The sequence below is a fragment of the Lepidochelys kempii genome, chromosome 4 (genome assembly GCF_965140285.1).
Source record: "Lepidochelys kempii isolate rLepKem1 chromosome 4, rLepKem1.hap1, whole genome shotgun sequence".
Lineage (NCBI taxonomy): Eukaryota > Metazoa > Chordata > Testudines > Cheloniidae > Lepidochelys > Lepidochelys kempii.
This window is the reverse complement of record NC_136383.1, coordinates 110475013-110499251: the sequence shown is the minus strand read 5'-3', so window position 1 is coordinate 110499251 and position 24239 is coordinate 110475013. Positions and strand designations below refer to the sequence as shown.

Sequence of the window (24239 nt, the reverse complement as noted above, 5' to 3'; positions counted from 1 at the left end):
CTCCCAAAACTGGCATGATCACAAGCCTGCTGGGCGATGGCGTAATGGGAGGAGATGGTATGCATTGACAAACACATTGCAGCCCTGGAGATGTCTTGGGTCAGGACCTGGGCCAGAAACATTGCTGACGAGGCCTGAACGGTCATTGAATGAGCCGTCATGATAGCAGAAGGGGGGATGCCCCCCTGCTTATAGTATGTCTGCAAACAGGAGGTTATCCAGGATGAAATTCTCTGGGCTGAGACTGGCAGGCCTTTTGTTCTTTCTGTGATTGCTATGAAGAGTTGTGTCGATCTATAAAAGAAGCTTGGTTCTCTAGATATAGAAAGTTAGTGCACATCTAACATCCAACGAGTGAAGGCGCCGTCTTCTGAATTCTTGTACTGTTTCAGGAAGAAAACTGGTAGGAAAAGGGCCTGGTTACCAGGGAAGTGCGAGATCACCTTTGGAAGGAAGGCTGGATGGGGCGCAGTTGAAATTTGTCCTTAAAAAACACGATGTATGGTGGTTCTGATGTGAAGGCCCTGATTTCCGAGACCCTTGGGGCCGAGGTAATCACAACCAGGAGGGCGACCTTCCACAAGAGAAATAGCACAGGGCACGATGCCAGCGGCTCAAAGGCAGAGCCCACAAGTCTTGACAGGTTTAAGTCAAATGGTGGAATCAGCTTGTGAATTTGAGGGTAAAGTCTTTCTAGCCCTTTCAGAAAGTGGATGGACATCTTGTGCGAGAAGACTGACCTGCTGCTCACTGGGGGGTGGAAGGCTGAGATCGCTGCTAGGTGTACCTTGATAGATGTGAGGCCAGGCCTACTTATTTCATATGGAGCAGGTATTCCAGCACAGATTGGAGGGAAGACCAAACTGAGAAATGTTTCCACTTAGCCAGATAAGTAGCCATAGTAGAAGGCTTCCTACTATCTAGCAAGACCTGGAGTACTTGCTCTGAACAGGCTTGCTTCTCTGAGTTCAACCATGCTGCTTCCATGTGGTCAGGTGAAGGGTCCCAAGGTTTGTGTGGAGTAAACGGCTGTGATCTTGTGAGATCAGGTCTGGGCAGAAGGAGATGGGCAGTGGGGGTGCTTCTGACAAGTCTAGTAGCATGCCGAACCAGTGTTGGCATGGTCATGCTGTACCTATAAAAATTAATACTCCCCTTGTCCCACTTGACTTTCAGAAGGACGTTGTGCATCAGAGGAACTGGAGGAAATGCATAGAATAGGAGCTGTCTATGGAAGCAGGAAGGCGCCTGAAAGGGAGCCCAGGCTGTGACAGTGCAGCAAGCAAAACTGTTGGCATTTCCTGTTCTGCCTGGCTGCAAACAAGTCTACCGGGGGAGATCTTCACCTCTGGAAGATGAATCTGGTGACCTCTGAGCGAAGGGACCACACATGGTGAGAGGAGAAAGATGTGTGGAGGTTATCTGCTGGAGAGTCCAGGGCTCCCGGAAAATGGGTAGCCTTGAGGTGAACAGTGTGCTTCATACAAAAGTCCCACAGATGGACATCCTTCCGGCACAGGGTAGAGGAGTGCACTCCTCCCTATTTGTTGATGTAGAACATGGCTACCATGTTGTCTCTAAGAACTCATGCTACTTTGCCTGTGATCTGGGGAAGGAACACTTGGCAAACTTAGCAGAGGGCTCTGAGCTCTGACGTGTATGTGTAGGGAGAACTCTTCCTGGGACCCCAGACCCTGTGTCCTGAGGTGTTCGAGGTGAGCTCCCCTACCTAGATCAGAAATTAGGGATACTGAAGGCTGGGGGATGGGGGTGATAAAGGAAATGCCTGCACTAATCGACCATGGGTCCTTCCACCAGTTGAGAGAGGCGAGTACCAGAGAGGGAACTGTAAGCACCAAGTCTAAGTGGTGCCTCTTCGGTGAGTACACCGAGGCCAAACACATCTACAGGGGTCTGAGGTGCAGCTTTGCATGTCATACCAAGTAAGTACATGCAGCCATGTGCCCCAAAAGATGTGACATTGTCTGGAATTGAGCCTCTGGAATATAGGCTTTGGCCTGGGTTGAGTCTAGGATTGCTCAAATAAACTCTATTATTATCTGTATTGGAACAAGAGTAGACTTTTGATCATTTATCAACAGGCCCATTGTTCGATAGGTCGTTTGGAGCAGGCTGATTCTGTTCTTTACTTGAGCCTCTGAACAGCCCTTGATCAGCCAGTTGTTGAGGTGCGGGTAGACTTGGACACCTCGCCTTCTGGGGAAGGACACTACCACCACCACGCATTTCGTAAAAACCGAAGGGGCTGCAGACAGACCAAAAGGGAGGACAGTGAATTGCTAATGGGTCTGGCTTATAATAAACCTGAGGAACCTTCTGTGGCCTTGGAAGATGAAAATGTGGAAACAGGCATCCTTCAGGTAGAGGGCAGCATACCAGTTCCCTGGATCTAGGGAGGGAATGATGGAGACCAGGGAGACCATGCAGAACCTCAGTTTCTAGAGATAACTGTTGAGGCAGCGCAGGTCCAGGCTGGGTCAAAGACCCTCCTTGCCCTTCGGAATTAGGAAATATTGGGAGTACAACCTCTACCTCTCAATTTTTGAGGTAACTCCTTCAGATCTCCCACCTATAGGAGGGCTTGTACCTCTTGGGCTAGCAGTTGCTCCTGAGAAGGGTTCCTGAAATGGGATGGGAGGGAGGATAGGAAGAAAACTGAAGGGTATAACCATCCACCACCGTACTCAGCACCCAGTGGTCAGAGGTGACAAAGGTCCGAACTGGAATGAAGTGGGAGAGTCGGTCAAAAAACAAAAAGGAGGCACGATCTGATGCAGAAACTGATATAGCACCCTTGGGTGCACCTTCAAAAGTTCTATTCGGGGCCTCCCGAGTACCTGAGACATCCTGGTAGCGAGGCTGAGGTGAACAGGGATGGTTGCCAATGTTTAGAACCCCTACTCCTTTTCTTCAGCAGGTCCTGTCTCTGCAGTGGTGCCAAGAAGCGGGCCGGTTGCTGGAGCCTGAAATGCTTCCTCAAAGGAACTGGAGAATAGAAGCCCAGTGATCTGAGAGTAGACATGAAGTTCTTCAGACCATGGAACTTTGCACGTCCATTTGCTCTGAGAAAAGAGGTATCCTCTAATGGGAGGTCTTGGATAGACTGTTAAACCTTCAGTGGGAATCCCGAAGACTGAAGCCATTAGCATCGCCTCATGACCTCTGCGGAAGCCATCATTCTGGCTGCCATGTCAGCTGTGGCCAGGGCTGCCTGGAGTGAGGCTCTGGCTATGTTGTTTCCTTCCTCTAATAGGGCAGAAAAAACTCTTGCCTGGAGTCCTGAGGCAGCAAGTCTTTAAATTTCTCCAGAGATTCCCAAACGTTGTAATTGTACCTCCCAAGCAGGACTTGCTGGTTAGAAATACAAAGTTGGAACCCTCCAGTCAAATGAATTTTTCTGCCAAAAAAGGTCTAGTGTCTTTAAGTCCTTCTAACTGGGGATAGTGCTTGCCTCGTCTTGTCTGTCCCTCTCATTGGCCACTATCATCACTAGGGAACCTGAAGGAGGGTGAGAACACCCATTCTCTAACCTCTGAAGCAGGAGGGAGAAAAGATAGGGTCTGCCACAGGGATCTGACTGGGCCCATAACAGCCTCATTGATGGGTAGGCCACTTTAGATGAGGCTGCTGCAGTCAAAATGTCAATGAGGCTATTATCCTCTTTAGAAGTTCCTGATGGGCTCTAAACTCATCTTGTGACAGTGAGTCACTCAGCCCCGAGACTGCTTCACCTGGGGGGAGGAGGAAGAGGGGGGCTTTCTCCTTTTCTTCTGCCCTTATGATGTCCCCTGGACCCACATCTTCTGTGTTAGTACTGGTCTTGGTACCACAGTCTGGGTTGGGTGCCGAATGGGGCAACGTAGAGGCCCTCCTTTTGGATTTGACCATGTAGTACCAGTGGAACTAGGTACTAGGGGTAGGGGCCCCAGTACCCAGGGAAATTCCCACAGACTCCAGAACAGCCACTGGACCTGAATAGTTCACTGTGCTCCAAGCCAGTGCTGGCAGGACGTAGGATGGGTAGCAGTGGTGGCTGTTGGAGCCCTTCACCCAGCCTCTCTTTGACTGCGAAGAAGAGTCCTCCCGAGCTGACCACGGGGGAACAGTACCCTTTGCTTCTGCCGGTCAGTGCCCAGGGACTGGTGCCGGATTGGGAAAGACTTCATTCATATAAGAACATAATAATGGCTATACTGGGTCAGACCAAAGGTCTATCTAGCCCAGTATCCTGTCTTCCAACAGTGCCCAATGCCAGGTGCTTCAGAGGGAATGAACAGAACAGGTAATCATCAAATGATCCATCCCTTGTCACCCATTCACAGCTTCTGGTAAACAGAGGCTAGGGACACCATACCTGCCCATCCTGGCTACCAGCCATTGAGGAACCTATCCTCCATGAATTTATCTAGTCCTTTTTTGAACCCTTTTATAGTCTTGGCCTTCACAACATCCTCTGGCAAGGAGTTCCACAATTTGACTGTGTTTTGTGTGAAGAAATACTTCCTTTTGTTTGTTTTAAACCTGCTGCCTATTAATTTAATTGTGTGACCCCTAATTCTTGTGTTATGAGGCAGAAATAACACTTCCTTATTTACTTTCTCCACACCTAGTGCTAACACTTCAGGTACAACCATGAAAAAGCCCAACAGTGCTGATGGCCCATCAGCAAGCGACAGTGGACTGTAAAGGAGCTTAGTCTTCCTGTGAACATGTGGATCAGCCAAGAATGGCTACAGGTGCCCTGCAGAAACATATGACCATGTCACCTGATACTGGAACCCATCATGAATTCTGTACTTTTCCACAAGAAGCTGAGGGGAGGGAGTGTGCCAAACTAGGAAACAAAGGACTTCCACCTTATGAAAATCCTATTTAAGGGTGGGGAGTGAGGTAATCAGGGTCATCAATTCTCCCCTGCTACTCCACCCAAGATGACTGCTGGAAACAACGAAGGCTGAACTGGAGGGAAAAACTGGACCCAGGCTGGAAGGCCATCTGGCCTGTGAAGAAGATTATTAGAACCACATTTAGCGTGAAGAATTTACATGTAACCAGTTTCTTTAGTGTATTAAGCTTAGATTGCGTGCTCTATTTTCTTAAAAAGAAAAGGAGTACTTGTGGCACCTTAGAGACTAACCAATTTATTTGAGCATGAGCTTTCGTGAGCTACAGCTCACTTCATCAGCTGTAGCTCACGAAAGCTCATGCTCAAATAAATTGGTTAGTCTCTAAGGTGCCACAAGCACTCCTTTTCTTTTTGCGAATACAGACTAACACGGCTGTTACTCTGAAACCTCTATTTTCTTAGTAATCTGCCTTGTTCTGTCTGCTACTTCCTTAACTACTTAAAATACACATTATAGTTAATTCATTTATTTCTGGTTTATGATATAATCCAGTTTATATGATTTCAAACTGGGGGAGCAAGAAGTTGTGCATACCCTCCTCCACATTGAAGGAAGAGGCAAATTTAATGGGTTTGTACTCTTGGGGGTGGACATCTGCATTATGTGGCAAGCCCCATAAACTGAGCCTTCTCAGAGCAGATCTCGGTCTCTCTGTGCAGCTGGGAGTGGTCCTGCCTGTGTGCTTGGCTAGAAAAGGCAGGGGAGCCTGGCTCAGCAAGACAGGTTAAAAGGGGCCAATGCTGGCAGAACAGGTAGGCTCAGTGGTATCTCTGCATGTCAGATGGCTTCCCAAGGGGTCCAACCCATCACAGGGTGACCACAGCTGCATGCAGTATTTAAGACACTGGCGTACCATGGATTTATATAGAGGCAATATGATATCTCTTTCTTAACAATTCCTTAAATGTTCACTTTTTTGACTGCTGCTGCACATTGAGCAGATGTTTTCAAAGAACTATCCACAATGACTTCAAGATCTCTTTCTTGAGAGGTAACAGCTAATTTGGACCCCATCGTTTTATATGTACAGTTGAGATTGGAAAACATAATGTGCATTACTCTGCATTTATTAACACTGAATTTCATCTGCCATTTTGTTGCCCAGTCACCCAGTTTTGTGAGAGCCCTTTGGAACTCTTTACAGTCTGCTTTAGACTTGAGTAGTTTTGTATCATCTAAAAATGTTGCCACCTCATGGTTTACCCATTTTTCCAGATCATTTATGAATATGTTGAATAGTGCTGGTCCCAGTATCAATCCCTGTAGAACACGACTCTTTACCTCTCTATTCTGAAAACTGACCATTTCTACCCTTCGTTTCCTATCTTTCAATCAGTTACTGATCCATGAGAGGACCTTCCGTCTGATCTCATTCCCTCATGGATGACCGAAAGACCAGTTTGCCTTGGGCAGATACTGAGGGGACCAGTGATGCGGAAGAGCTTGGAGCCCCATGTCCCCTTCTGCTCGTTGTGCTCATCAGAGCCAGAGGTTGTCCCATTGGGGTCAGCAGTACCAGGAGTGATTATTAAGTCCCTGAATGCTGTGAAGGCCTCTGGGGTGGAAGGCACCGCAATCACTTCCTGGTGTCGGCGGGAGGTCTGGTACCAAACTCAATAGCCCTTGCAAACGGGGCACAGTTGATGGTGTGTCTGGGGAACTGTGCGGTGCAGGAGTGGCTCAATGCAGGTACACTCTGCTGCCCTCCCCATTTGTCCTCTCTCAGCACCAAGGAGCGTCATCTCTCAGACTGCTGCTTCTTATGTTTCTTCCTCAGCACTGGAGATTGAGAAAGGTGCTGAGAAACGTGCAGTGCCAGAGGGGTACATCATACCAGAGCCAAGGTGCTTGGTGCTGAATCCAATCAGCTTAGCTCTGACACCAGTCTAAGTGCAGCTTCTATTAGGATAGCCCTCAGTCTAGCTTCCCTGTGTTTCTTCATACAAGGCTTAAGGTCTCAACAGATTTGATAGTGCTGTCGTACGTGAGCCTCTCCCAGACACTTCAGATAACTGAAGCAGGAGGTTGCTGACCAGAACAGACTTGCCATAGGAGGCACAAGGTTTGAAGCCTGGGAACTGGGGCAGGCCCAGCTCAGGAGTGAAGGGAGCCCCTCTAATGCTAAGAGAGGGCAACTAAATATCTACGCTAATAATATTTACTCTACTACTAAACTAAAACACAAACTAAGCTAAAGACAAAACCACTGAATAATGCCTTCCCGAAGCAAGAGTTGTTCCAGCAACCGTCACAGGTAGTGTGAAGGAACTGAGAGGGTGTGGAGCCGGCGTTGCCCCTTATAGCATGGCACCAAAGGGTGCTAGAGCTGGCCCAATGGATACCACTAAGGGATGGCAATGGGGCACATGGTATGGGCACATCTAACGTGAAATGGACATGAGCAAGCACGAGAAGAACTATTTCTCATGTCTTGCCTACAACACTCCTGCTAATATATCCCAGAATGATGTTTGGGGTTTTTTTTTTGGCAACAGAATTACATTTAGTTTGTGATTCGCTATAAAACAAGATCCTTTTCTGCAGTAAGAACACAAGAACAGCCATACTGGGTCAGACCAGAGGTCCATCTAGCCCAGTATCCTGGTTCCGACAGTGGCCAATGCCAGGTGCTCCAGAGGGAATGAACAGAACAGGTAATCATCAAGTGATCCATTCCCTGTCGTCCATTCCCCGCTTCTGGCAAACAGAGGCTAGGGACACCATCCCTGAACATCCTGGCTAGTAGCCATTGATAGACCTATCCTCCATGAACAGGAAATGGGAAATGACTGCCTAGTACTCCCACCTAAGTAGCCATTTCCCATTTTGTATTTGTGCAATCAATTATTCCTTCCTAAGTGTAGTACTTGGCATTTATCCTTATTGAATTTAGTCGTATTTCATTCAGATAATTTCTCCAGTTGGTCAAAATCATTTTGAATTCTAATACTGTCCTCCAAAGTGCCTACAACCTCTCCCAGCTTGGTGTTGTCTGCAAACTTTATAAGTGTACTCTCTATGCAATTATCCAAATCATTTATGAAGATGTTGGATAGAACCAGAACCAGGACAGATCCTTGGAGGACCCTGCTCCATATGCTCTTTCACCCCAATTGTGAACCATTGATAACTACTCTATGTATGGTTTTCCAAGCAGTTGTGCACCCTTCTTATAGTAGGGTTGTCTAGGCTCTATTTCTCTAGTTTGTTTATAAGAAGTTCATGTGAGATCATATTAAAAGCCTTACTAAAGTTGAGATATATCATATCGCTGCTTCCCTCCAATCCACAAGGCTTGTTACCCTGCCAAACAGGATATTAGAATACCACATGTTTTGACATGATTACCACCAAAAAAGGCAAGCTAGGAAATAGTTTGTCAGCTGGATGTGATGACAGTTCTTTATGTGGCTTGTGACTGCCTACAAAATCAAAATTCAAACAGGGTACACCATGTAGAAACATACTAAGGTGTTAAGAATACAGTTGGGGCCAAACAAAGTCACAATCAGAATAAAAGAGTTTAACATCACACGCCGGTGACAGTTCACCTCTGCTCTTCCCTGACAAGGTAGGTATTCTTTCTTTAAAAAAAAAAATCTGAATATTTCTGATTGTGAGGTGAACGCTTAAAGCCTTTTGAATTTTGATAAAAATGGAGTCCAAGTGCCCTGCCAGGGAGCTTTTTCCCTTTTCCCCTCTTTATGAACATAGGATGACTGAATGACAGACCCAAGAGAAAGGATTAGAGAGGCAAGGTGGGTGAGTTAATATCTTCTATGGAATCAACTTCCAATAAACCAGATTACCCAACTTTGTTTCTTTAATATCCTGGGACCAACATGGTTACAACTACATTGCATACACCAAGAGAAAGGATGATTTTTTACTCTTTTGCCTTAGTGAGGCTACACCAAACAGGCTCTTCTCAGCTGCTCTGAAGAGCTTTGTGATTCTCCTAAAATGCTGTATGAAAGCATGAAGAGTACAACCAAAGATGCCCGTGGACACCAATGCCAGAGATAACTATCTTCTATTCTGTATCACCAACATGAAAGGAGGTCTGGATCCTCAAGTTTCGTTACCCAGGTCTCCGCATTTAGTCTCTGTTTTGGAAGAAAGCCCCTTAAAGGCCTTTTCCCCACAGCTAAAAATGGCATTTTCCCAAGAAAGGCAGGAAAGGCAGCATTTCCCAGTGCTAACTGCTAGCTCAATGAACTGGTATACACAGTACTCCTGGGGGGAATTCTGCATCACTGCACATGTGCAGAATTCATGTCCCCCCGCCAATTTCTTTGCTTCCCCATCAGATGTCATTTTTCTGTGGGGAAGCAAAGGGAAGCCACAAGGGTGGTCACGTGCCCCTCCCTGACAGTGCAGGTCAGTTTGGGCGTGCGGAGCAGCCAGTAGAAACATAAAATCACTGCTGGGGGCGCGGGGGAATGGGCATTCGTGCATTTGAGAGGGACACACTGTCCCTCTCACTCGCTGTTGTGGCACTCTCAGCGTGCAGGGGCAGGGCTTCAGGATATTTCTGAGGAGGTAGTAGTAGGAAAGGCTCTGTCCTTTCAGGCAGAGCAGTATACTCCTGGGGGAATGCTGCACCACTGGACAATGCAGAATTTTGCTGCAATTAATGTGCGTGCAGAATTTCCTCCCCGCCAGAAATGGGCTGCAGTGCTGCTAGCTACCACTAGGTCTGGCAGAGCCCAGCTCCTACATACAAAACACAGCTGGGGGAGGGAAAGGGAACTAGAGGGTTCCTGGCAGCTCCAGTTCCCAGCATGCCATGAGGGAAGGAGAGGGCGGCACAGAGGAAACTCCAAGCTTGCCTGGTACCAAGCATCAGGCTGTTTCTTCCTCTGAATCCCTGGGCTTGGGGTGGGGGGATGCCTGGGCTCTGGGGTGTGGGTATCTGGGCTAGGGGTCTCACAGCTGCGCTCTGGGATGGAGATGGTTTGGGTGTATTGATGGGGGAGCCCCATGGCTGGGCTCTGAGGGGGGAGTGTCTGGCAGGAGGGAAGGGGGCAGAGAAACAGGAACTGGGTTGCCCTAGGGGTTTCTTTAACTCTCTGCTCCTGGGGGAATTTGTTTGTTTGTGTGTCTGTATTGTTACAGACATACTTACTGACAGGTATTTTGAAATAAATTACCAAAATGATTGAAACTGGCATGATTATGTAGTGTTATTTTCACAAATAAAATTTTACAGAATTTTAAAATATTCTGTGCAGAATTTAATTTTTTGGTGCAGAATGCCCCTAGGAGTAACATGGCATCTAAATGCACCCCAGTGTCTCAAGTCATTGTCCCAGGAAACTACTATGACTTTGATCAGCCTAGCTTTCTACAGAAAGGCTTTCGTATCCACGCTATGAGGATCGGAAAAACAGCTGGTGGGTTCCCTAAGCAGAAAGTATTTTCTGTTAACCATCTTGGAGATGGAAAGGGCAGCATGAGGATGATGACACAGCTCTTTCACCCAAGGAAGCTGGAATATTCACTGTCATGCTATCTAAGAGAGGAGTTTATTATAGGTGATACTGGTAGTACCTTAATGCCCAATTTCATCTCAATTCTGAATAATACATTGTCTTCCAGGCTAACAGGGTTTTAACTTGAGTGCAATACTCTGTGGAATTTTTTTTCCCCAGGCATAGATTTCAAGTAGAAATGCATTTTCCCCTCTATGGATTTTCTCAGATTTGACCAACCATTCTGCATTAATATCAGCATGGATTCTCTAATTCTTCCTTGAAATTCCCCATTTACTTGAGGCATCTGGTAAGTTTAAACTTGTAAGTTTAAATCTGCCTAGAAGAACATATCCAAAATGAAGTGTTTCAATTATTTCTTTATTCATTTTATGGTACACTAAAATCAATGTTGATAGCATAAAAGGTTTCCAACCTTAACAAGATAAACGGTTTGAATTGCTTTTATAGCACAATTACCATTGATCTTTGACATCTTGGGGTGTTGAAATATGAACAGAACGTAATAGTGAAGACTTGCAGGAAAGCCTGGAATAGGAAATTTAAATCTTCATCCTCTCAGCTATGTTTTGATGAACATAATGGCATCAAAACTATTTCACTCCCAGTTCAAAAGACAGTGCCATTCAATTGCAAATGTGATCTTCAGGAATTCAAAGACAGTGATTTTCTGTACTTTTTGAGAGAAGCATGAAGATTTTACACCTTGCTACTAAACAGTTCTTAATGTTTGTGTGTTACATTATGAAATGTATCTGTTTTCATTACACAGAAGTGTTAAAAACCAAGCGGATGAATGGACTTTCAACTTTAAGCGTGCAGAGTCAAATAAATGCATAAACACGCTTGCAGTATCAATCAGCAGTTTCCACATTTACAACAGTTAGAATGAGAAATAAAGCTTGGAAATTTAATACTGAGATTACTAAAAAAAGAAGATGGACTAGTCAGCTTTCTATAGGGCAACTAGTGGTTTCACTGCTCACGTTTACGATTTTATGTAAACTATGAGTATGGGTGGACAACTGTGTGTGTTGGACTTTGTGTTGATCTGTGCAGGTGGTCAATGAAATGTGCGTTTGGGATTACTGTGTGTGTTGTTTGGATTGTTGCACAGATGGTTGTACTTGGGGATATTGCATTGAGCTGTACAGGTGATAAATCAACATTTGAAGAAGGGGAGGTTACTTTCCTGTAACTGGAGGTTCTTCAAGATATGTGGTCCCAATCTGCATTCCATTGAGGGTTATGTGCATGTGCTATGCACCCGGAGCTAGAGCTTTTGAAAGTAGTATCATTTGGCAGTCTGCACATGTGCCCTTGTATGATCAGAATGTGGCGATAGTGGACAGCTGGTAAGAACACGTGGCATACTTTATGTGCATCCTGGCCTCTTGTGTGGTCCAGGTGCCTTGTGTCACATGATCTCCCATGTGAGCACCCCAGGCTGCAAGTGACATGTGTCATTATTGTCACTTGGCGAAGATGGGAGAAAGCAAAACATGGAGCAGACTTGTGGCGGGTCTGGCCACCACCAAAGTGAGGAGATGACTTCCACTGAGACACTGAGTATAGCGTTAATGGACTGGTGTATAACAGAATAGGTCCTTTGTAGCCATTGCTATAGACAGTGAAGGTGCAGGCAGGCAAAGGGCACGATGTACGTGCAGGCTGCCATGTGCCCAAGGAGGGAAAAGCAGACCCTGGACAAAACCAAAAGATTGAAGGTGTCTAGGGCTATTTGGTCTAGTAGGCTCTGAAATTGATCCTGTGGCAGATAAGCTCATGTGGAGGCCACGTCAATGCAAGTGTCCATGAATTCCAGGGACCAAGTAGGACGAAAAAGTTGATTTTTTGACACTGATGCTCACTCCTAGAGGAGAGGAGTAGAAAAAGCTGGGATGTCAATCCTTGAGCTCTCTCTTTGGACTGTGCTGCTAGCAGTCAGTTATCCAGGTAAGGGAAGATGAGGATTCCCTAACATCGGAGGTGAGCTGTTACCATGGAGAAAACCTTTGTGAAGACTCATGGAGTGGTTCTAAGTCCGAATAGGAGAACCCTATATTGGAAGTCAAGGTCCCACCTTAAACCTCAGGAATCTTCAGTGGGTCGGGATGTACATCGACATGGAAGTAGGCGTCTTGCAAATCTAAGCCACAAACCATATGCCTTTTTCTAGCAAGGGAATGATGGCCACAAGCAGTCCACATGGAATTTTGGCTTGCGAATCCAGAGGTTGAGGAGTTGGAGATCCAAAATTGGTCTCCATCATCCTTTCTTCTTGGGTACCAGGAAGCAGTTGGAATAGAACCCTGTGTCCTGAAAGGCTGCAGAGACTGGTTCCACTGCTCCTCTCTGCAGGAGGGAGTCCACCTCTAGGGCAAGAATACTGTCCTGAGAGTGATCTCTGGGAGGTGGTGGTGGGAAGCTATGAAGGAGGCATTGTCATAAACTTGATTTCAGTCTCTCTAAGGCAAACAATGTCCAAGACCCACTTGACTGTTGTTATAGATCTCCATGCTGGTTGAAAGAGTTTGAGATAACCCACAAATGAGGTGGATGGTAGGAACGTTGGTATATGGAATGGTTGTCGGCTCTCTAGTCACACTCAGAAATACCATTTTCATGACAATTGAGTGTTATGCATAGGTCTGTGTTGCCAGAACAGGCAGACTGGTTATGCGTACTGCAGGGCACTCCGAAGAGGCTCATAAGCAGCAGAAATGTGGTGATCTATAGCCTTGGCGTGGTGGTAGGCGATATTTTCTTTGGTGCCAGTGTATAAATGCCGAAGAATTGTAAGGTGGCTTTAGAGCAGGGATCAGCAACCTATGGCACACGTGCCAAAGGCAGCACGCTAGATGATTTTGAATGGCATTCACACTGCCGGGGTCCTGGCCGCCAGCCTCAGGGCTCTCCTGCCAGCCTGGGGTTCTACTACTGGACCCCTGCCACCTGAGGTCCCGTCCTTTCTTGACAAAGCAGACAGGACTGTATCAATCAAAAAGGCAGTAGCAGGATATTAGAAGCAAAGCAGTGTTTTTAAATGCTTAAGTGTAAGTAAAAATCAAGCCAAAGAAAAGAAGTTACAAGATTGTACAGTGTATTACAAAACAAATGGAAAGCTGTTTACAGATGGAGAATATATAAAAAAAGTTTCTCAGCAGTCCAGAGGTTTTGTTCAATGATTTGCCAAATAAAGATACAATCTTATCTAGAATAAAAGAACTATCTGCCCCTGCCAGAACAGTTGAGACACGCGTAAGCAAAATGGCAGAAAACATTAACGAAAAGCAGACTACTGCATTAAAAGACACAGCAGTGTTTAGCATTGCAGTTGATGAGAGCGTGGATATAAACAATGTTCCACATTTGGCAGTTGTTTGCAAGTTATTGTGCTTCCGATGAAATGCAAGAGGAACTTTGTGGCCTAAAACCCCTGCATGGCACAACAAAAAGGGGAAGATATAGTGGGAACTTTTGTAAACCATTTTGAAGAGCAAGGTGTTTACATCAGAAAAATATTGTGTGTGACAACAGATGGTGCTCCTGCCATGGTCGGAAAACATAAGGGATTTGTAAAGTTACTGGAAGATCAAATTGGCTGCCTGACAGTCAAACTTCACTGTATCATCCATCAAGACAACCTGTGTGCTAAAATTTCTAATTCAGAGCTTAATAATGTGATGAATACAGTGCTGCGAATTGTGAATTTCCTTGTTGCTCGATCTGCTTTGACTCACAGTTTCAAGCACTTCTAGAAGAGATAGACAGTGCTTATAACGACATTCCACTTCACAGCAACATTTGGTGGCTAAGTTGTGGCAAGGTTTTGGTGCACTTTGTAAACTGTTTTGATGCAATCAAGGTCTTTTTGTCAAAAAAGGACAAAGCTACCCCAAACTCGATGATGATAAATGGCTGTGTAATTTCATGTTTCTAACTGAGATCACCACTCACCTAAACGAATTCAACCTCCGTCTCCAGGGTGCAGGGCAAACGGTTCTGGATCTTTATAAAACCTGAAAGGCATTTGTTGTAAAACTAGCAGTTTTTTCTTGGGATATTCGAACTTCGACTTTCCAATCTCATCGACATTGACAATGCAACGTATCGATAGCTCTTGTATGTGTTGGAAGTTGTGGAATGTACATGCAAGAACTGTAATCAGAATTTTCTGACAGATTTCAAGATTTCCAGCTGTTTGGCCCAATGCTCTCTTTTCTAATTAAACCTGAAAAGTTCAATGAAAGCTACTTGGATTTGTCTGTATTTCAGTGGATGGGTGTTGAAGATTTCAAAATGCAGCTCATTCAGTTAAAAAACTCAGAATTGTGGGCATCAAAGTTTGGAGATCAGCGGAGTGCACTTGAAGCTACCGAGAGAGATCATGGGGCCTCTATTCTGACCTGCTGGACATCCCTGCCAGTGAAATTTAATTTCAAGAAAATTGCGTTAGCAATGCTTTCAGCATTTGGATCCACACACCTGTGTGAACAGGTATTTTCACACATGAAGTCTGTCCTCTGTCCCTCTTGGAGCCGGTTAACAACTGATCACTCAGAAGCCTGTGTGCAGCTTAAAGTATCCAAATATGTGCCAGACACTGGAAAACTCAGCAAGGAAAAGCAAAGGCAAGGATCATACTAAACTGATAAGATCTGCATTTTAATTTAATTTTAAATTAAGCTTCTTAAACTTACTTTACATACAACAGTAGTTTAGTTTTAGGAGAGAGAGAACTTCTAAAAACATTAAAATGTATTACTGGCACACAAAACCTTACATTAGAGTAAATAAATGAAGACTTGGCACCCCACTTCTGAAAGGTTGCCAACCCCTGCTCTAGAGTTTTTAGTGAGTTTAATGGATCATCAGTTTTCTTGTTCAAGAGGTGTGACTTGACAGGAAGGTCTCTGATTGTGTTCTGCACCTCTCTAGGGAATCCTGTGGAATGTAACCAGGATTCCCTCCTCATGACTATTCCCACTGCTAATACACATGAGGACATGTTCACTGAATCAACTGCAGCCTGAAGTATGGGCCTGGCAACTAACTTGCCTTCCTGTAAAATTGCCTGGAAGCAATTACAATCCTGTTAGGGTAACCTCTCTGCAATCTCTTTCATCCAGCCATAGTTTATAAAGTCATACTTAGCCATCAGTGCCAGGTAGTTAGAGATCCGGAACTGTAGTCCAGCCGAGAAGACCTTTCGACCCATAAGGCCCAGTCTCTTACCTTCCCTGTCTGACAATGTGGAGCACAGGTGTTGTTGTTTGATCTACTCCAATGTAGCCTGTATCACCAAGAAGTTAAGTGGCTGGTATGAAAATAGAAATTCTGACATCTGGGGTGGGGTGGGGGGGGGAAGAAAGAAACATAGTATTTTTTCTGGCCCCTTCAGAGTCAGTATGCATATGGCTGGGGTATGCCACATGGTGCGCGCCAGTTGAAAAATGGCCTCATTGATCGGTAGAGCCACCCTTGGTACTGATGTGTGCAGAATGTCTAGTAACTGATGCTGACTGTCCTGCACCTCTTCTAGGGGGATCTCAAGAGCAGTGGCTATCCTCCGTAGCAGCTCTTGAAACAGTCAGTAGTGATCTAGTGGGGAGGAAGATGTCAATGACATGGCAGAGTCTGGAGACAACGACAAGAGTCTCTACAGATCCACCAGTACTGTCAGAGCCGGGCTAATCAGTGCATTGTTTAACCTCATTTCTGAATGTCTATTGGACAAAGATTGTGTGGGTGAAGTGGGGGAGTTCTCTGGGGATGGACTTCACCTGAGTAAGGAGGGAAAGAGACTTCTACGATGGAGGATGGCACAACTGATCAAGAGCTTTAAACTAGGAATTTGGGGGAGATGGCTGGGAGACGTCCAGGTAATCTCCACGCCAGTTATTCTCTGAGAGGGAAGAAAATGAAGAAAGAAAGGATACAGCCATGGGTAGGAGAATGTATACAAGGAGGAAGAGCAGTGTGGATACCAGTCTAATAGGTTATACTGGCTGTAGAATGACAGTGCCTAATAGGGTACAGAATGTGAGCGAGGCCAAACAGCAAAAATTAAGATGTTTGTACACCAATGCGAGGAGCCTAGGTAACAAAACGGAGGAACTAGAGCTACTGGTGCAGGAAATGAAACCAGATATTACAGGGATAACAGAAACATGGTGGAATAGTAGTCATGACTGGAGTACGGGTATCAAAGGGTATGTGCTGTTTAGGAAAGACAGAAATAAAGGCAAAGGTGGTAGAGTAGCATTGTATATCAATACTGAGGTAGACTGTAAAGAAATAAGAAGTGATGGAATGGATAAGAGTCTGTCTGGGCAAAAAATCACATTGGTGAAGAAAGCTACTAGAGTCTGCCCTGGGATAGTGCTTGGGGTGTGCTATAGACCGCCGGGATATGGATAGAGACCTCTTTAAATGTTTTTAAAGAAGTAAATACTCATGGGAATTGTGTCATCATGGAAGACTAACTTCCCAGATATAGACTGGAGGACAAGTGCTAGTAATAATAATAGGGCTCAGATTTTCCTGGATACAATAGCTGATGGATTCCTTCACCAAGTAGTTGCTGAATCGACAAGAGGAGATGCCATTTTAGATTTGGTTTTGGTGAGCAGTGAGGACCTCATAGAAGAGATGATTGTAGGGGACAACTTTGGTTCGAGTGATCATGAGCTAATTCAATTCAAACTAAATGGAAGGATAAACAAAAACAGATCTGTGACTAGGGTTTTTGATTTCAAAAAGGCTAACTTTAAAAAATTAAGGATATTAGTTAGGGAAGTGGATTGGACTGAAGAATTTATGGATCTAACGGCAGAGGAGGGCTGGAATTACTTCAAGTCAAAGTTGCAGAAACTATCAGAAGCCTGAATCCCAAGAAAGGGGGAAAAATTCACAGGCAGGAGTTGTAGACCAAGCTAGATGAGCAAGCATCTCAGAGAGGTGATTAAGAGAAAGCAGAAAGCCTACAAGGAGTGCAAGATGGGAGGGATTAGCAAGGAAAACTACCTTATTGAGGTCAGAACATGTAGGGATAAAGTGAGAAAGGCCAAAAGCCATGTAGAGTTGGACCTTGCAAAGGGAATTAAAACCAATAATAAAAGGTTCTATAGCCATATAAATAAGAAGGAAACAAAGAAAGAAGAAGTGGGACCGCTTAACACTGAGGATGGAGTGGAGGTTAAGGATAAACTAGGCATGGCCTAATATCTAAACAAATACTTTGCCTCAGTCTTGAATGAGGCTAATAAGGAGCTTAGGGATAATGGTAGGACGACAAATAGGAATGAGGATATGGAGGTAGATTTTTCCACATCCAAGCTAGAAGCCAAACTCCAACAGCTTAATGGGACTAAATCGGGGGGGGGGGAAGCGGGCAGCAGATAAACTTAATCCAAGAATATTAAAGGAACTGGCACATGAAATTGCAAGCCCGTTAGCAAGAATTTTTAATAAATCTGTAAACTCAGGGGTTGTACCGTATGACTGGAGAATTGCTAATATAGTTCCTATTTAATAAAAGTAAAAAAAGCAATCCAGGTAACTACAGGCTTGTTAAAATTTGACATTTGCAGTGTGAAAGGTCTTGGAAAAATTTTTGAAGGAGAAAGTAGCTAAGGACATTGAGGTCAATGGTAATTGGGACAAAATACAACATGGCTTTACAAAAGGTAGATCGTGTCAAACCAACCTGATCTCCTTCTTTGAGAAAGTAACAGATTTTTTTAAGACAAAGGGAACACAGTGGATCTAATTTACCTAGATTTCAGTAAGGCATTTGATACAGTTCCACATGGAGAACTATTAGCTAAATTGATAAAGATGGGGGTCAATATGAAAATTGAAAGGTGGATAAGGAACTGGTTAAAGGGGAGACTACAGCGGGTCACACTGAAAGTTGAACTGTCAGACTGGAAGGAGGTTACCAGTGGAGTTCCTCAGGGATCAGTTTTGGGACCAAATCTTATTTAATCTTTTTATTACTGACCTTGGCACAAAAAGCAGGAATGTGCTAATAAAGTTTGCAGATGATACAAAGCTGGGATACAGAGAAGGACCGGGATATCATACAGGAAGATCTGGATGACCTTTTAAACTAGAGTAATAGTAATAGGATGAAATTTAATAGTGAGAAGTGCAAGGTCATGCATTTAGGGATTAACAACAAGAATTTCTGTTATAAACTGGGGATGCATTGCTTGGAAGTAACAGAGGAGGAGAAGGACCTCAGAGTATTGGTTGATCACAGGATGACTATGAGCTGCCAATGTGATATGGCTATGAAAAAAAACTAATGCGGTCTTGGGATGTGGAGATGTTAGTACCGTTATACAAGGCACTGGTGAGACCACATCTGGAATATTGTGTGCAGTTCTGGTCTCCCATGTTTAAGAAAGATGAATTCAAACTGGAACAGGTACAGAGAAGGGCTACTAGGATGATCCGAGGAATGGAAAACCTGTCTTATGAAAGGAGACTCAAAGAGCTTGGTTTATTTACCCTAACCAAAAGAAGGCTGAGAGGAGATATGATTGCTCTCTATAAATATATCAAAGGGATAAATACCATGGAGGGAGAAGAATTATTTAAGCTCAGTACCAATGTGGACACAAGAACAAACTGATATAAACTGGCCATCAGGAAGTTTAGACTTGAAATTAGATGAAGGTTTCTAACCACCAGAGGAGTGAAGTTCTGGAACAGCTTTCCAAGGGAAGCAGTGGGGACAAACGACATATCTGGTTTCAAGACAAAGCTTGATACGTTTATGGAGGGGACGGTATGATGGGATAGCCTAATTTTGGCAATTATTTGATCTTTGACTACTAGTGGTAGATATGCCCAATGGCCTGTGAAGGGATGATAGATGGGGTGGGATCTGAGTTACAACAGAGAATTCTTTCCTGGCTATCTGGCTGGCGAGACTTGGCCCCCATGCTCAGGAATTTTCCTCCAGGGCAGATTGGCAGAGGCCCTGGGGGGTTTTCACCCTCCTCTGCAGCATGGGGCACGGGTCACTTGCTGGAGGATTCTCTGCACCTTGAAGTCTTTAAACCACGATTTGAGGACTTCAATAGCTCAGATATAAGTTAGGGCTTTGTTACAGGAGTTGTGGGTGAGACTCCGTGGCCTGCGTTGTGCAGGAGGTCAGACTAGATGATCATAATGGTCCTTAAAGTCTATGATTCTCCAGAGATGAACAGGACTTATCTGAAGGTGAATACTGAAGCCATGAGCTCCGATATGGCCAACCTGGTTGATCCTGCTGTTGTGGAACCTGTGCCCAAGGAGCTGTGTACCTCTTTTGCCTTACCTACAAAGTGGGGAACTGTAGGGTGCCATCAGAACCCTTCAGTAGTCGTGCTTCCGGAACAGGAGTGGCAGGCCCTGGCGAATGTTCATATCCTCAGAATTGGAGGAATATGAGATCTCCGCAAATGGCAGTGCCGATGGAGCCTCAGAACAGGATGTGTCAGAGCATGGGTAGAAGATAAGCGCAGCAAAACATGAGGAAACCTCAATCCCTCTGAGGCAAATAGCTTGTGGGTGCCAGGAACGCTTTTGAGTCTCCCCAGAGTCAATGTTAACTGGTTTTTTGATGGGATCGGAACAAGTAAAGGCATCAGTCTCGGAACAGACATTTCTTGGGACACCAGCAGAGCTGAAGTAGGTAGAGCATGAGGGTCTGAGATCAGTATCAATGGATCTGGTGAGCGGTTCAGCCTTTATTCGCTCTTGTGAGCCTCAGAACGAGTAGTTCCTCCGGGGCTGGATTTTGTAGACAGTGCAATGTCTTTCTTGGACTTGGAGGAAGACTTACTTATGTGCATGCTTCTGTGACTCATGGGTAGGCCACGGTACGAAGTCCATAGCACTGGTACCAGCAGAGCCAGATGGAGGTTGCATAGTAGGGGGAACACTGAGGTTGCTCAGGCCAATGTACGGGGAAGGGTTCCCTGGCTAGGATCCGATTTCAGTCCCTTGTCAGCTTCCATTAAGTAATTTTTGAGGCAAGAACTCTGCCTTTTTGCATACGGGCAGGGAAGGAGAGGCAGATATGGCACCTGAACACAACGTGGGGTTCCTCCAAAAAGTACAAACTGCACTGATACTAGTCATTGATGGAAAACAAGCAAAGGCAGGAAGCACAGATTTTGAATCCTGGTGTCTTCGGCATAATCCACTACCCAGGCCCAGGTAACGGGGGAGGGGAAAGACTGGTTGGCAAGAAAACAACCAAAGCGGCATCCCATGTTCTTAGCCCTATCAACTACTATGAAACTAGAAATTGCCTATAAAGAACAATAAAATCCTAACTATGAATCAATTTTCAAAATTACCTGGAGAAAGGGTGGTGATTAATTGAGTTGCATCTGATGTCGTAATGGTCTAGGATGGTTGGCATAGATAGATACACGACTTACTGTTTTATTACATATGGGAGTCAGACAACATGCCTACCTTGCAGAACTTTCTAGGTTACCACAAATCAAGCCCCATGAAGTTTTCCATCCACAAAACATGTGCCCCCCACACAAACACACCAATTAATCAATTACTCCACCCTAATTCACTTCCTATAGCATTGTTACTGTTTCCTAATAAACACAGCAAGAAGCTTGATGTTCTCATCACTTCCCTTTTAACTTTTTAAAACAGCTGAAGTTTCCATTTGGTGGATGAAAGTAAAGCATAATATTTCTAGTATCACAAAGCTTTCAAGTGTTATGTTCTTGTAAATACTCCAGAATGACACAAATCCACCACCATCCCTCCCCCAAAACTCAAAACACATACCCATTGCCACCTTCCTCAGAAAAATCCAAAGTGTGTTTGTTTGTTTTTTAAATACCTGAAGGAGGAAAAAAAGTGTTTTTTCCACCACAGTTTCTTCTCTATCTGCAAAAGAAGAAAGCAAAAGGGGGGAGAGAGGGAGAACCTGATACCGCATCAAGTGAACCAACTGATTTGTTTAGCAAAAGTTATGCTGCTGGAGTTTGGGGCCAAGAGGTTCTCTATGGATTGGGTGAAAAGGCAAGAAAAGCTTGTTAATTAAAATAAATAAAGCTGCAGTAGGACCAGGTAAAGAGTAATGAAGCTTTGGGTCTAATGATGTAGTCGGAAACTGACATGTTCAATAGTTGGTGAGTGAAGGAACATGAAGTCTGAGGGATTCATTGATTCAAGAAGCCTCAAACACCTCCAAGCGTCAGTGCCTTGATGTTACTCAAAAAATGAATTTATTGATTCTAAACATAAAACTGACAATAGAATAAAGAAGTGTTGTTGAAGCCATGTTGGTCCCAAAATATCAGAGACAAGGTGGGGGAGGTAATATATTTTATTGGACCAGCTTTTGTTGGTGAGAGAGACAAGCTTTCAAGCTTACACAGAGCTCTTCTTCAGGTCTGGGAAACTTACTCAGTCTATCATAGCAAAATACAAGATGGAAAGAGACTGTTTAAGTTGGTCCAATAAAAGATATTACCTCACCCACCTTGTCCCTCGAATAAGACAAAGAACTAAGGCACAAATTCAGCAAGGTAATTAAGCATGACAGGTTTCAGAGTAACAGCCATGTTAGTCTGTATTCGCAAAAAGAAAAGGAGTACTTGTGGCACCTTAGAGACTAACCAATTTATTTGAGCATAAGCTTTCGTGAGCTACAGCTCACTTCATCGGATGCATACTGTGGAAAGTACAGAAGATCTTTTTATATACACAAAGCATGAAAAAATGGGTGTTTACCACTACAAAAGGTTTTCTCTCCCCCCCCCCACCCCACTCTCCTGCTGGTAATAGCTTATCTAAAGTGATCACTCTCCTTACAATGTGTATGATAATCAAGTTGGGCCTTCTCCCCCCCAACAAACCCACTCTCCTGTTACCGGGGGGCGGGGACGGGACCTGGATTTGTGCTGGAAATGGCCCAGTACACACTGTAAGGAGAGTGATCACTTTAGATAAGCTATTACCAGCAGGAGAGTGGGGTGGGGCGGGGGGAGAGAAAACCTTTTGTAGTGGTAAACACCCATTTTTTCATGCTTTGCGTATATAAAAAGATCTTCTGTACTTTCCACAGTATGCATCCGATGAAGTGAGCTGTAGCTCCCGAAAGCTTATGCTCAAATAAATTGGTTAGTCGCTAAGGTGCCACAAGTACTCCTTTTCTAATTAAGCATGAGTTTAAGTACCTTGCTGAATTGAGCCCCATGTGAAGAGGCAAATATGATAAAATGCAATGTCATTCAAAGCTAGGATGTGAAACTAGTCAGTTGTAACCAGGAGTTCATTGTTAAATGACAGTCAGAAAGACTCTGACCACTGAAGCAATGGATGTGAACGGAGTACTTCAAGCAAGAATAAGATGACCTCTAATGTGTTATCAATGTAGAACTTGGAGATAAAGGGAACTCTTGCCAAACCTCCTAGATGCCACTGTAATACAAATCAATTTTAAAAAATATAGTGGGAGGGCATCCCAGTCTGACTCCTTCTCTTTCCCTTACCACAGCTGCTCTGGCAGTTCCCTGGTTTAGTGTGCTGCCGCTGTAGCGGCAGTGGTATGAACCCAGCAGGGGTGTCAAACATATAGCCCAGGGTTCAGAACAGTGATTCAGGCATACTGCCTAAATAATGAGAGACAGAAAATGGCAATGTAACACTATATATCTCAGCCAAATCTGAATGGAATTTCATGGGACACAGAAAAGGCACTTCTGCAGTCCAAGGGAATTCTCAATGTCAAATATCCAAGGTCTATTGCAAACAAGGAAGATATGAGACCTTTTCAAAGAAAAGATTTCACAAATTCTTTATAATGGAAAGTGTTAGCCAGGCTAGAGAGAGGGTCACTACCAGCTTCCCCATTAATATATCCCATATACATAAATGCACCAATTATAGAGCAGTGAAATCTGTCATGTAGATCATCATGTTCCTTTACCTGCATCATCTGCATTCTACCCATTATCCCAATACTACCAACATTCCATGCTTCTGAACTGCTTTCAATCCACTTACAAAACAAACCATAAAAAGGTTTTTCTTCTTTCTATGCCCCAAATATAAAAATTCCAGTGCCCAGGAATATTCAAACCTTGGATCACTAATAGGTTTAAAATCTAGTGTCCTGTGCCCATTAGTAATTATGTCTAGAAAAGGAGTGCTTTATACCATTAGAAAGCCAGGAATCCTCCCTTCCCTTTCCAAATGGTGAAGTGTATTTGTTTCCACCACAGTACACAGTAATCAGTTAGTACTGTATCATACCTAAAACTGACATTCTGGAAAAGTTATTTTTAGGAACATGTAAAAATTACACAGACATTTTATAATCTCTGACTGATGGCACTCCTGGCTTTACAGATGGAGGGAAACAAAAAACAGTATCAAAAATTGTCACAATTTTTTAAAAATATTCTCGGGGGGGAGGAGGGGGAGGAAAAAAAAGTGAGACAAACAAATGCAAAAGATATAAAATGAGGGAACACTGTAGAAGATTTTACTAACAAATGATTTGCATAACTTAGTCATGGAGTTGCCACCTTCAAGTAATGCAGTTATTCAAATTCATTCCAATAAAGCTTTTATACCATGCTACACACTACATTTATCTCTCACATTGCCATAACATAACACTTATGACAGTCAGTAACAAATTGCAAGGCAATGAAAGGTAAGGCAAGGGAAAAGATTTTGAGTAGCTAAGTGGTTATAGAAAGAGCAGGCTTTTTCAATAAATTATGAAAATGGATTTGACAATGTCCTTTCTTTTTAAAAATTCAGGCACGTT

The 24239-nt window shown here is 44.2% G+C and overlaps 1 protein-coding gene across 15 annotated transcripts in view; it reads right to left on the bottom strand.

Annotated features, from left to right (window-relative positions):
• The window catches only part of LCORL (ligand dependent nuclear receptor corepressor like), a 182311-nt gene that overhangs the window by 100477 nt on the left and 57595 nt on the right, over positions 1 to 24239 (bottom strand). The window lies entirely within an intron of this gene.